Source organism: Pan troglodytes, chromosome 3 (genome assembly GCF_028858775.2).
Source record: "Pan troglodytes isolate AG18354 chromosome 3, NHGRI_mPanTro3-v2.0_pri, whole genome shotgun sequence".
NCBI classification, from domain to species: domain Eukaryota; kingdom Metazoa; phylum Chordata; class Mammalia; order Primates; family Hominidae; genus Pan; species Pan troglodytes.
In genome coordinates, this window is record NC_072401.2 from 85,748,572 (window position 1) to 85,759,906 (window position 11,335).

Sequence of the window (11,335 nt, forward strand, 5' to 3'; positions counted from 1 at the left end):
AAAGGCAATCAATTGAGAACACTAATTTCACTAGGAGTAAATTTTAAAAATTCCAAAAATAGTTTATTTTCTATTAGGGTTATTCATCTTAGTCCTTGTGTACAGTTTTGGGAAAATTTTTTTTCAGATCATAAAAGAATGGTAAAATAATGTGAATTTCAGATCTGGAAGATGTTTTCAGGCCATTAACTCACAAAGCTTTAGTGTTCAGAAGCACATTTTTGTTGTGCTTATTTTTGTAAGATAAAAAAGTGTACCATATGAGCAAGTTTTTAATGTTTGACATTTGTCATTAAAAAGTGGCTATTGAAGATAAAATTTTCCAAAGCCTGAGAAAAATTGCTCCATCTTTTTAACTACCTATTGTTTATTTGATTGTAAAGTTTGTCATTCATATTGACCAAGATCTGTTTCTAGGCTAATATTTTACCTGAGTAAAGTGGTATGGGAATACTCATTATTAAAATGTTAAATTAGACCAGGTGTGGTGGCTCACGCCTGTAATCCCAGCACTTTGGGAGGCCGAGGTGGGCAGATCACTTGAGGTCAGGAGTTCGAGACTAGCCCAGCCAATATGGCAGAACCCCGTCTCTGCTAAAAACACAAATGTTAGCTGGGCATGGTGGTGGGCACCTGTAATCCCAGCTACTCGGAAGGCTAAGGCAGGAGAATCATGGAGGTTTCAGTGAGCCGAGATCACACTGCTGCACTCCAGCCTGAGGCAACAGAGAGAAACCCTGTCTCAAAAGGAAAACAAAACAAAACAAACCAAACAAAACAAACAAACAAACAAAAGACCAGTAAATTATTTCTTTTCTGCTACTTGTCACATTCCTCCCTCCATTCTCCATACTACTTTGACCACACAGATGACCTCCTCCCCTCAACATCCAGATGATCAGAACCATTAGGATTAACACCTGCCACCACAGGGTGTTTGTTGGGGTGCCAGTGATATAAAAATGCACTCACTCTGACTGGTTTGTGATGGTATCATACAGGTTTTAAAAGTTTTGAATAAAATTCCATATTTGAATGTGGGGTTATGTCACTGTCTGCACCAGTTTTGACATCTCTATATGCATACTTTCAGAAATGCTTACTTGTTTAAATGCCAATAATTTAGCATTACAGAAGTATACGTCTTCATGAGTTAATAAATAATTGTGTTACAAAAATATTCATCATTAAAGAATAATTCTTCTATTTATTCACATAGTGTCTGAGCACCTATATATATTGATCAAGATCTATTTGTAGGCTAATATTTTAACTGAGTAAAGTGGTATGGGAATACTCATTGGTAAAATGTTAAATTAGACCAAATGCTGTACTTGTTAGATAGAATACAATGTTGAATAATCAAGACTTTTTTTATTACACAACATATTATATTTTATTTCTCCCTTCAAATAAGCTTTTCAAAGTGACATAATCACAAATGTGTAGCAGATTATACAAATATGTCATGTGCTTTTTACTAGTTTTTTTCTTTTTAAAATGTATTAGCTAAGTAAGCAATAATAAATTACTGCCTGCCTGATATTGAAATGAAATATTAAGAGTATATCAAACAGCATTGTTTGCTTCTGTTCAAAATGGGCTTTTCTGTACGCATGAATTTAATATATATATATATATATGTATACACACACACACACACACACAAAAAAAAAAAATCCAGCATTGAACAGCTTGTAGTAGGCAATTAATGAATGAAGACTATAATTACTATTCAAGTTGTGTCATACTTAATATGTTCCTTTAGTTAACCTGCACCAAAGAAAACAGTTTCTCTTATTTTTTCTTTGAAATACCTTCCAAGATTCAAACAACTCCTCCAATTTTACAATTCTATGATTTTGTATATAAGACATTGTTCAGATTATGTATATTGTGCTTGTGTTTATTACACATCTGCAACTTTGCATAGTAATTCATTCACAGAAAATGATATAAAAACTGAACTGGAATTAATTGAAAGGTACAACATATTCACATCTCCAGACTTATTCTAAAAACCTACACATTCTTTAGTTTTGAATGTGATCATGTTAGACATTAATATAAAATGTGGGAAATTATCAATTTATTTACACTGTCAGAAAGCCAAACTTACTTTGAGAAATTATCTGAATTGTCTACACTGATCAACATTAAAAGAAAACCATTTTCTACAACAGTCCTTAAATGAACTCATTTGAAAAGAGTTACATCTTTGAGTATTCCTTAATTTTAATTCTAGATTTAGATTTGTTCTCCATCACTTTCATTACTTTGTTCATATATTCATTGAGCAAATATTTTTAGTACATTATAAACAGTAGGCATTACATTTTTGAACTACAGTGGCAAATTCAAGCTCCTTCCCTATTGGTGTGGGAGAATTGAAGAGGAAACAAGCATTACATGCAGAACATAGTGAAAGTGCTATGAATAAAAATAAATAAAGGAATGGAATAGGATTACCAGGTTTGTGAATAGAAGATATTATAGGTAGAAGAAATGTCAGGTGCAAGTGCCTTGAAGAACAGCAAGTAGACCAGGGTGTGGATCACAGAAGTATTGAGGAGAGTGAAGGACAGAGTCAGAAAGGTAACAGGTATTGGTTATGATGGGTACATATGGGCTTCTGTCCCTGTATTGATTGATAAGAAAACACACTGAAGAGGAGGAATTTAAAAGATTAATAGCATGAAATAAATTCTTAAAATATTATGTAGCTGCTGTGTTTAAAACAGAAATGCAGTGTCAGAATTGTGGAGAAGATTTAGAATGCAATTGCAAGAATAATCCAGGTGAGAAATGATGGTTTGGACCAAGATAGCAGATATGACAGTATTAAGAGGTGGTAGAATTATTAATTCATTTTCAAAGTAAAGCAAATAAGTTGCTGGTGAACTTAATCTAAATGAAAGAAAAGGGAAACATTCAAGGATGAGTCTAAGTTTTGGTATCAGAAATTAAAATTAGAAAGTAGTCTATAATTGAAATAGGTCTGGATGGAAAAGACACAGTTTTCGAGATAAGAAAGCAACACGTTTTTGGATATGTTAATTTTCTAACTTCTGTTAGACACCTAAATGGAGATACCAAAGAAATAGTTGAATATATCAGTCTGCAGTTCAAAAAATAGTTATCAGCCAGGGATACAAATTCTGTGAACATTAGCTGAGATATGATTCTAAAGCAATACAATTGCATGAGATCACCAAGAGAGTACATGTAGATGATTAAGAGAAGAGATTCAGTTACTAAATCTTATAGCCCTTGAATATGAAGTGGTCAAAGTAATGCAGAAACACCAGCAAAGCAGACTTGAAGGGAGAAGGCAGTGAAATAGATGACCTAGAGGCCAAGTGGAAAAACAAAAACCCATCAAAACGGAGCAAATGATCAACTATGTTTAATTTTCTGTCAACTGCAATAAAGACAGAGTGTTTGACAATGTGGAAGCCACTAATGTTTTTATATAGCAATTTCAAAAGAACAGTGGTAGAAAATCCATTCATTGGAATAGTCTTGACTCAGAATGGCAAGAGAGGAATTGAGGACATAGAGTAATTTTTTTTGGGGGGGGGTTGAAATAAAGGTAATAAATATGGTGATTGATTACAGAGAAATTTAAGAAACGTGAATTTTGAAAAATTTAAGCAAGTTTAAATGCTATTAGGAAAGTTCTAATAGGTAGGAAAAAAATTTGATGATGTAGGAGAAAGGAGAGACATAGGAATATTGATAGATCTATGTCCTTCAGTAGGAAGAAAAGGATGGAACAATGGGCACAAGCAGACAAACAGGTTTTAGATAGGAGCCCAGACAGATTGTTGTTGGTAGCAGAAGGAAATATTGAGTAACTGGGCAAAGCTTCCAGTACATGCGTACTGTGCTGGTGGCATTGTGTTGAAGTACTCTTCCACCAGCTCATAATTTTTTAGTCAAATAGGAAGAAAACGGTCAGTTGAGAATGACAATGGGGGTACGACTGGAAGATGTGACAAGAGAAAAATTAATAAAATTACCTCTAGAAGTGTGTGAGAGTCAATGGACCATTAAACTGAAATAAGATTACCTGGCATCACTATGAGCTTGCTTTAATGAAATGATCATGGATTTAAAGTAAGCCCTGACAGTATGGTTGTGTTTTTCTCTTGTCACATTCAGCTATCCCAGAATAGGCTTAAAGCAGGGAAAGAGGCTGATTTACTGACGTTTGCAGTTTTGCAGTCAAACAGAGAGGTGCCAAAAGGCTAAAATTAGATGCAACAGTCATTATAATACTATAAGATGAACAGAAAGAGGGGTGATGACTTGAAGGAGTAGCATAGGTAGTAAAGGTGTAGACTCAGTAGACTTTTGATGTAATATAAGAGAAATAGTGAACTATAAAATCAAGAAGTCCTGATGGAGAATGGGATGACCCAGTTAGAATATTTATTTCAATTAATTAAAGAACATGAGTTTTGTTCTCAAATAAAACTTGGCAACTTACTAAATATCTGTACTCTTCTCAATTTGCTCATGTGTAAACCAGAGAAAATAAATTTATCTGTAAGACTTTTTAGGACGAATACTTGAGATAATCCAGATAACATGCTTAGGCCTGTGTCTATATATGTTAATTATTGTGGAAGTGTTGCTAATATTATTAGCACTGTATTTTACTACACTGCTATTGATCAGGACATAAAACAACATTGATCTCTGTTTTAATAATGATATCTTAGATTCATGGGCTGAATTATAATTCACACCTTAAGGGTAAAGCTGTCAACATAATTTTACATATTTCTTGTATTTTATTTTTCATATTTTCATGAACATAGAATACTAATAATAAAAAATTTCAAAGAATTGTGTATGGATGATGCTACAAGTAAAACCATCGTTGAACTATTATGATAGGTTTGTTTTACTTCATTCAAAAGAAAAAATCCATAAACAATTGCTAAGTATTAATTAAATATATATTCCATGTTTAATACTGGGCTAGATGTAATTCAAAAAAGATATGTACTTTAATCTCTTAAAAAGTTTATGACATACTTGGGGAGAAATATATCCACACATGAATTAAATGAAAATATAATCAATCATACATACTTAAATTATGTAGGAAGTATTTTAAATCCACTGTTTCTTCTTATTAGCTTTTTCTGGCGAAAATATTAATCATTTTTAATGCTCTTATTTTATCCTTTCGGGAATGACACTTCAACTTGAAGAAATTACAGGTACTATTAATTTTCAGATATGAAAATAATAGAAATTTACTTTCAACCATATGAAGCAAAACTACTTTTTTTCTAGAGAAAATGTGTTTGCAGTTATAAAAGTCAAAACAATGCTAGAGAATATCCTTTAAAATCTTTATCAGATTTCCCAAAGGCAAAAATTGCAGCTATACTGTTTTCGGCTGATCCTAGAATGCCCTGCCCACTACTCAATATTGATTGTTAAAATATAATTAATCTAGTGATATTTCCAAACTTTTTCAACATCTGAGGCAATTCATTCTCAAGAAAGCGTTTTCAGTTATAAAAATGGAGAAGCTGGAGATGAATTGAAATATTTATTTTATAGCATTTGTGATGACTAGATGACTATAGAAAAACACTAATGTTTCACATCACATTTTTTGGCAATATTATGACATTTTTGCAAGCTTTTTTATGAAGGCTAGTGACTCATCATCTATACATTTTTCTCTGCAATTTAATAAATGTTTAGAACGAACTCTAGCCATCTCTTGTGTAATTTCTTTTGCCAATGAAGTATGTGAAATTAGCTGATTAAGCTCCAAAAATGTTTCTGAAGTTTATGTTTAAGACCCAAATTTTATAAGCATTAATTTATATAGGTTATCAACGAGAGCAGTTCTTTAGAAATCTGATTTATTTTTTATTAAAATGTAAACAAAAATATTGTATGTGAATTTATTAGTATAATGGTACAGATAACAGATAATAAATATTGTGTATTTTTTTGTAGTTGGAGAATTTGGGCCATGAACCCTACATAGCCTATTAAATTCTCACAAGAAAAAGCCTAGGCAGATTAAAATATAGACATTCAGTCATTTTTCTGAGAGAAATATAAGACATTTAGTATGACTTGTAAGAAAAAATTTTGAGAAGGACTAGAGGTCAATTTTATTTATTAAAACTCAATTCCACTTTCTATCCCTTTCCTCTTTACAGCCTGGCACAGTGCCTGCCCCATGTAGGTCCGTGAGTACTTGCTCTGCATCTCAACAATTACGGTTACTGGAGGCAAATGCCTACAAAGTATGTCAACTAATAGTAAACATTCCTACAATTTTGGCATAAAGCATTGAGATATACATGTTGCTAGAGGCTGGCAAGTTTTCAGGGGAAAAGAAAGATTGAATTCTTGAGATAGGAATGATTGAGGTAAACTTTACTTCTCCTTCATATCTAGCATAGGCTCCAATGGGGATGGTGGATTCGGAACACGGCAGAACATTAGCCCAACTACATTAGCCACGTTATTTCAGCCGGCATTCCTACGTGCTCATACCTACACACACATTTCCATTATTAGTGTACTTCCGTTCGGATGAATTTAACTCACTCAGATATTTGACTTAAAACTACAACACATAATCTTACAGAGCCAGGATTTATTTATTTATTTATTTATTTATTTATTTATTTATTAGTAAGAAAATCAAAACTATAGAGACAGGGAAAGGTTACTGGTTGCCAGGGGTTTCAGTCTGTAGTGAGGGGACAATTAGGTGTAGCAGAGGGGATTTTTTCAAAGTGAAACCATTTTTATGATACTACAGTGGTGGATACATAATATTATTCACATGTTTATCAAAATCCATAGAACTATAGAACACACAGAGGGAACTCTAAGGTAAACTACGAGCTTGTTAGCAATAAATTATAAATAATGTGTCATCAATTGTAACAGATGTACTACAGCAAGGCGTAAAGTTAATAACAGGAGAAACTGTGATTGGAGGAAGGGTAAAGAGGGGATATTTTGGAATTATCTGTAAACTTTGTTTAATAACTTTATAAACCTAAAACTGTTCTATAAATAAACTCTACTTTAAAAAAACAAGAAGCCACTGTCTTGGTGCTTACATATTGTCATTATTTTACATCTGTAGAAATTTCATCTTAAGTGATTTCAAGAAGCATATGGTATCATTACATTATATGAAAAATCATAAAACAGAATCATGCATTGATACCATATTTACTGAATTCATTGAAAAAATAAGTAATAAACAGTAAATAATATTTTATATAGCTACTACAATAAGATAAAATAAATTCCACAATATTTAATGTAGTAGATCATATAGAATAAATAGTATATAATAATAAATAGTAAATACAATAAACAATAAGATAATAAAACAGTTTAACAACTTCAGAAATGCAAGGATGACTTAATGTTTAAAAAAACCTTAATATAAGTCAACATTTTTATAGATCAATATACAATAAGCCATAGAGTCATCTGAATAAAAATATAAAATCTTTTTAAAACTCATAATAAAATGAGAATATCTCAATATAATTAAAATAATTAAAAACATATATAGATATAAAACCTAATATTTTGCCTAATAGTGATATAATCAAACATTCCCATTAAAGTCAGGAATTCTATCAGTAATCAACCACATCTATTACTTACATTAATATGGTAGTATACACTAACACAGTAATATAAAATACTATAATAAAGAAATTATAAAAATTCCTGCTATGTATGGTTGATATCATTGTATGCTCATGAATTATAAGAAAATAAAGCAATAGCTATATGAGGAATAAGTCAAGTGACCAGTTAGAAATTATCATAAGAAAATAAAGAGAAATATTTTGATGTAAATGTACATTATATGAGGAAAGTTTTAAATATTTACTAATTTACTTAAGAGCCTATTTTAATTAATTGGAAATCATATTTTATTCCTAGCCAAGAAACGTACATTTTCTAAAAATATTGTCTACAAATTTGTAAACACATCCACTGTAATTCAAATACATAATACAATTTGTAAAATATTTTTGTGACCTAAAACAAATAAACTCTTCTTAAAAAATACTCATGTGAGGGTGATAACTAAAAAGGTAAAAAATGATATATTTGTGGAAAACTTTTCATATATGATATTGAAACTTAGTGAAGTCTTAATAATTAAAACAGTGTGATGCCAGCATAGGAACAAAGCAAGGTTTTCAGCTTGGCAGAAGATAATAAAATATCTGAGGGGCCATGGTTTAAGAGATAATGTTTTCTATTATTTACTTAAACCGTCTGGAATTGGGTAGCTTTGGATTTTTTTTTTCCAGTAGCTCTGGATCTGTGTCTCCTCATTACAATATGCCTTCCAGGGTAACAGACAAGTCCTAAACAACAGCAAACCATGAGGAAAGAAATCGGTGAGTGGAAAGAAAATATTCTTCCTGTAATCATCTCTAATATGGAGAAAGGCAATATTCTTCCAATATGTCATTTACCAGAAGTGGGTTTACATGCTTACCCCTTGTCTAAACACTAGCAAAACGGTGGGATTATAGTGACTGATGTAGTCCTATTAAGTTTCATCCCCTGATCTTTCCTCACACATCTGTTCAGTAGATGTAGCTGGGATAATGTTAACAATATCAAGAGCCAATGATGGATATTAAATAGGCCAGTCATACTCTGTGCCTACACTTCAATCAATGGATCAGAATTGAGAGTACAGAGACATTTACTGTAATATTTGATTAAAATATAATTTTTAATAAATGGAGTAAGGGATGTATTATTTAATAACTGCTATTGGGGTAATTGCCCACATCATCTGGAACAACAATTAAAATAAATTTGTATTATTCATTATAATTCATAATAAAAGAAATGTCAAATTTAATACTAATTCCAAAGTAGAATTTAGAACAGTAAAATTAGTGAAACAAGATAGTAATAAAATGTTTTAAACCTTGAACTGGAGAGGGTTATTATGAATTGACCATAAAATCTTGTTTTTATTTAATTAATTAATTTATTCATTTATTTATTATGTTTACTTTTAAATAAATTTTAATGGAATGCCTCAGGAATTTGTATGTCATCCTTGTGCAAGGGCCATGCTAATCTTCTGTGTATCATTCCAATTTTAATATATGTGCCATCCAAGTGACGACTAATCATAAAATCTTAATAAAAAATAACAATTCCTGTGAATATTTGAAAATTTAAAATTATTTTAAAGCAAAGGAAATAGTCATTAAAAAATTTAAAATATAAATGACAGAATATAAAAATAATATTTTTCTCAGTTACAACTGAGAAAACAACTTATATCCAGTAACAGCATTATTATTATATCAGAAATAATAAAGACTAGATTTATTAAATGCTTACTCTGTGTAAGAAAATGAATGTATATTAGCTCTTGCAATCAACACAAACAATCTAATCAGATACTTCCACTGCAGTAGTTTCCTCTATGTACGTAAAAAAACAGATACACAGAGGGGTTAAGAAATAGCATAAGCACATGGAGTAAGTGGAAGAGTTAATATGAGTTCATGTAAAAATTGCACACTCTTCTCCCTTAGAAATTACTTTCACTAGGAATTATACTAAAAAGAAAATCAGACTGCAAAAATATAGGTACACAAGAGTATTTACTCATAATACATTTTACAATAACACTATTTAGAAGCTGCATAAATGTACATCATAAGGATTGGATAAGTTAATGTGATATATCTACAGCAGGAAAATGGAGAGAATAGAAGACAACTAAAATAGTTGAGTGCTGGGGATGAGAACATGGAAACTGGAAGAAATGAAGCAAGAGATTCATTTCATTTCATTTTTTTTTTATTTTTGCCCTAAACTGTGGATTGCCATTCAAGTTTAAAGATTACATATTTTGCTTTATAACAAATTCAAATATTTTGCATAAAGTCACTGCATCGTATGAATCTTAAGCCATTTATGTAAATTGTTATGTGTGTATAAAAATATGTCTACAAGAAAAATTATAGAAATGCTAGCAGTGATTTATTTATGGATGAGATTTCAGGTGGTATGTATTTCTTTATATTTTCCATATTATTGGAATTGCTTTATATTGATACATATAAATATTGATAAATATGTATGTATTTAATTTTAAAACATAAAATATGACTTATTGTTTCAGAACATGAAAGAAGGGCATGCAATATCACATACATTAGATTCAATAGGAAAATGAATTAAGTTGACATTTAAATAAGTTTATCACAAACCTAAGGTTGAGTTACAAATTGATGTATGTAATTTATTTATTTTTATTGCACAAGGTTTGTTGTAAGAAAATATACAGGAGGATTAATTTTTTACAAAACTAAATCTAATAAGAACTGAGTTGTTCTACTAAAGGAAAATAATTTCACATTTATGAATTTCACATTTAAATTTAAATCATTCAAAATATTAATCTGTCATAATTTATCCTGCATCTGATATAATCTTGAGTGTTATTTGTTATAACTTAAACATAAAATGCTGGCATACAAATTTTGATTTTTAGTTATATTTACTATAACAATAAAAAATGGAGTCTATCTTGAATTCATTGAGGTATTAAATAATTAGAATTTATACTGAGTTCATACTATATGTCAGACATGGTATTAAATATGAAATTTTAGGATGGGCACACTGGCTCACCCCTGTAATCCTAGCAATAAGGTAGGCCAAGGTGGGTGGATCACCTGAGGTCAGGAGTTGAGACCAGCCTTGTCAACATGCCGAAACCTTGTCTCTACTAAAAATACAAAAATTAGCCAAGTGTGGTTGCACACACCTGTAATGCCTGCTAATCGGGAGGCTGAGGCAGGAGAATCACTTGAACCCGGGAGATGGAGGTGCAATGAGCAGAGATTGTGCCACTGCACTCCACCATGGGCAACAGAGTGAGAGTCTCAAAAACAGACAAACCAAAAAGTGAAATTTTAAATATATAAGGTACCTGCTTCTACTCACATTCATCAAGCATGCTTGTGTTTTACTCAGTTCGAACTGTTATAACATAAATACTATAAACTGGGTGACTTAAACAACAGATATTAAATCTACACAGTTCCGAAGGCTGAGAAGTCAAATTTCAAGGTGTTGGTGGGTGTCTGGGAGGGTCTCATTCAGACTTACACCATCTTGTGTTAGCCTCACATGGAGAGAGATCTCTGGTCTCTCTTTTGTATACTAATCCCATTAGGGAGGCTACATCCTAGTGGTCTCATGTAAACCTAATTTTCTGCCAAAGGTGCTGAGAAGTGACAGCATGCTGGCAGCCCTCGCT

The 11,335-nt window shown here is 31.3% G+C and overlaps 1 non-coding gene across 1 annotated transcript; it reads right to left on the reverse strand.

The window, feature by feature from the left end:
• Window positions 1–9,075: 9,075 nt before the first annotated feature.
• On the reverse strand, window positions 9,076–9,179 carry LOC112209037 (U6 spliceosomal RNA). The gene has a single exon (XR_002943724.1). It is a non-coding gene; the product is annotated as a U6 spliceosomal RNA (small nuclear RNA).
• Window positions 9,180–11,335: the final 2,156 nt, after the last annotated feature.